This window comes from Heteronotia binoei, chromosome 5 (assembly GCF_032191835.1).
Source record: "Heteronotia binoei isolate CCM8104 ecotype False Entrance Well chromosome 5, APGP_CSIRO_Hbin_v1, whole genome shotgun sequence".
Classification (NCBI taxonomy): Eukaryota; Metazoa; Chordata; class Lepidosauria; order Squamata; family Gekkonidae; genus Heteronotia; species Heteronotia binoei.
This window is the reverse complement of record NC_083227.1, coordinates 45,290,339-45,294,163: the sequence shown is the minus strand read 5'-3', so window position 1 is coordinate 45,294,163 and position 3,825 is coordinate 45,290,339.

Sequence of the window (3,825 nt, the reverse complement as noted above, 5' to 3'; positions counted from 1 at the left end):
TAGCCTTTCTTCATAGGGAAAGTGTTCCAAACCTTTAATCATTCTAGTTGCCCTTTTCTGGACTTTTTCCAGTGCTATAATATCCTTTTTTGAGGTGCGGTGACCAGAATTGCACACAGTATTCCAAATGAGACCGCACCATCGATCTATACAGGGGCATTATGATACTGGCTGATTTGTTTTCAATTCCCTTCCTAATAATTCCCAGCATGGCGTTGGCCTTTTTTATTGCAAACGCACACTGTCTTGACATTTTCAGTGAGTTATCTATCACAACCCCAAGATCTCTCTCTTGGTCAGTCCCTGCCAGTTCACAACCCAACAACTTGTATTTGTAGCTGGGATTCTTGGCCCCAATGTGCATTACTTTGCACTTGGCCACATTGAACCTCATCTGCCACGTTGACGCCCACTCACCCAGCCTCAACAGATCCCTTTGGACTGCCTCACAATCCTCTCTGGTTCTCACCACCCTGAATAATTTAGTGTCATCTGCAAACTTGGCCACTTCACTGCTTACTCCCAACTCCAGATCATTAATGAACAAGTTAAAGAGCATGGGACCCAGTACTGAGCCCTGCAGCACCCCACTGCTTACTGTCTTCCACTGCGAAGACTGCCTATTTATACTCACTCTCTGCTTCCTATTAATTAGTCAGTTTTTGGTCTACAAGAGGACCTGTCCTTTTACTCCATGACTCTCGAGCTTACTAAGGAGCCTTTGATGAGGAACTTTATCAAAAGCTTTCTGGAAGTCAAGGTAAACAACATCTATTGGGTCCCCTTTGTCCACATGCTTGTTCACCCCCTCAAAGAACTGTAACAGGTTAGTGAGGCAAGATCTTCCCTTACAGAACTCATGCTGAGTCTTTCTCAATAACTTGTGCTCATCAATGTGCCTACTCATTCTGTCCTTGATAATGGTTTCTACCAACTTTCCCGGTATTGAAGGCAGACTGACTGGCCTGTAATTTCCCGGATCTCCTCTGGAACCCTTTTTAAAGATGGGGGTGACATTTGCTACCTTCCAGTCCTCAGGAACGGAGGCAGATTTCAATGAAAGATTACAGATTTTTGTCAGGAGATCCACAAGTTCAACTTTGAGTTCTTTCAGAACTCTGGGATGTATGCCATCTGGACCTGGTGACATTAGTTTTTAATTTGTCAATCAGTTGTAGGACCTTCTCTCTTGTCACCTCAATCTGACTCAGGTCTTTCAACACCTCTTCCAAAATTAGTGGTTCTGAAGTGGGCAAACTCTTCTCGTCTTCCACAGTGAAGACAGAGGCAAAAAATGCATTCAGCTTCTTAGCCATTTCCCTATCCTCCTTCAGTAATCCTTTGACCCCTTGGTCATCCAAGGGCCTCACTGCCTCCCTGACTGGTTTCCTGCTTCTAATATATTGAAGAAATTTTTATTGTTGGTCTTTATGTTTTTTGCAATATGCTCCTCATAGTCCCTTTTTGCCTGCCTGATCACAGTCTTGCATTTAATTTGTCACAGCCTGTGTTCCCTTTTATTAATCTCACTTGGACTAGCTTTCCACTGCTTAAAGGAGTCCTTCTTATCTTTTACAGCTTCCATTACTTTGTTTGTTAACCATGCAGGCCTTCTCTTATACCTGTTTGTGCCTTTCCTAACTTGTGGTATATATGTCAGGTGCAAGAAGGTTTATTTTTTTTTATTTATTTCGCATTTAGTCAGTCAGTCAGTCACATTTTATTTGTATCCCGCCCTCCCCACCGAAGCGGCTCAGGGCGGCTCAGGGCTATTTGACTCAAGTGCTGAACAATGTTTATCTAAGATGATGCTGGAGGCCCGGCAAACAAAGCAAGGAGGGGATGTGCTGGCCAAAGAGGCAGGTCTACTTAAAGGAAGAGATGGCAGCAACAACAGCTACTCTTCAGAGGTGGCAGCACTCCAGATAGACCTGGCAACCTCCCACAGTCACCTCATGGTCTGAGTGCACTGATGCTGCCTGGAAGGAGCTCTGATTGATATCGCTGCTCTAGGTCCAAAGAGAATCCCAGAGCTGCATTCCAGCCCAGCTTGCCTCAACTACATCCCTGCTCTGGGGACAGAGTGAGAACAGTGCCATGTCGAACAAGGTGGTTGGGTGTGCCACCCTTTGGCATGTGTTCCATTGCCAACCCATTACACAGCATTCCTGCTGGTCTCAAGCATCAGAAGTGCCACAGGGATGACTAATAGCTTCAGATTAGGTCTTGGTTTAGTGAGCTCTTCAGCCTGCAATGGCAAATTACCTTTCCCAGCCAAGAGCTACCAGCCTTGCTTGAAAGCATATTGACCTAAGTAGCACACATACAGGAACTCAGAATATGTTCAAATACAGACCTAAGCCTGAGTTTTTCCTTCCACAGGCACACTTCTCTCTCTGCTGAAGAAGCATCTTATTTCTTATGGCAGAGGCAGCCAACTTCTCAAAGACCACTATTTTCCAGATGCCAATCTGCACAGCCTTCTGCTCTACATTAAAGTTGGTATAATCTATATAGAAGAAGAAGGGCTGACAAGATAGAATACAAGAATTCAGAATGGTATAAGGACAGAGACTGGAAGCATGTGGTGAGAAGTGAGGATATTCATGAAAGAAGCCCCCATCCCCAAGAAAAAGTCCATTTTTTACTTATCCAGAACAAAAATAAGAAGACTGTAGATTTATACCCCACCCTTCTCTTTGAATCAGAGTATCAGAGCTGCTTACAATCTCCTTTACCTCCTCTCCCCCCCCCCCCACAACAGACACCCTGTGAAGCAGATGAGGCTGTGAGAGCTCTCCCAGAAACTGCCCTTTCAAGGACAGCTCTGTGAGAGCTATGACTAACTAAAGCCATTCCAGCAGGTGCAAGTAGAGGAGTGGGGAATCAAATCCGGTTCTTCCAGATAAGAGTTCGTGCACTTAACTACTACACCAAACTGGCATAGTTTGGTGTAGTAATACAAATAAGATGCATATGAAATACACATGGAGAATCCCTGCATTTTCCATTTGTACCTTCCCCCCCCCCCCCCAAAAAAAAGTATGTTCTTTTTAATACAATTCCATTGAAATTAGGTAGGTCCAGTCAGGATTAGGTGAAATTGCTTCAAGGGCTACATTTGGCCTGTGGACTGCTAGCTGGCCTTCTGTGTCCTCCATGTCCTTCCAGCTCCATGGCTCAGTGGTAAAGCATTTGTTTTTGCATGCAGAAGCCACCAGGTTTAGTCCCCAGCACCTCCAGTTGAAGGGATGAGGCAGAGATAATGGGAAAGACCTCTGCCCAAGACCCTGGAGAGCTGCTGCCAGTCAGAGTAGGTGATACTGACCATAAGAGCAGTGTTCCCTCTACACTATGAGATTTAGCATGAGATTTTTAGCCTCCAGCTCACACATTTTTGTCTTAGTTCAGGAAGGATGACCCCAGAGCACACTAATGTATGCAGTTGCTCACAACTTTAATGCTGGTAGCTCACAAAAGAGAATTTTTGCTCACAAGGCTCTGCAGTTTAGAGGGAACATTGCTTAAGAGATCAATGGTCTGACTCAGTAGACAGCATCCTCATGACATCTCTGTGATTCTACTCATGCTGTCCCCAAATCCAGATGAATTTTATTGTGACCTTCTCATTATTGAGGTCAGTTTCAAAATTCCAACCATTAAAAGTTAATCTTTTCTCAATTGTTTAATTTTCTTGTTGCTGTTGTTCAAGGAAGCTACTTCATTTCCATCCATTAATTTATTGTACTCCTGCTGTTCCAAGGATAATAAATAAATCAAAAAGCCAGACACACACACATGCACACACAACTTCAAAAATACAGA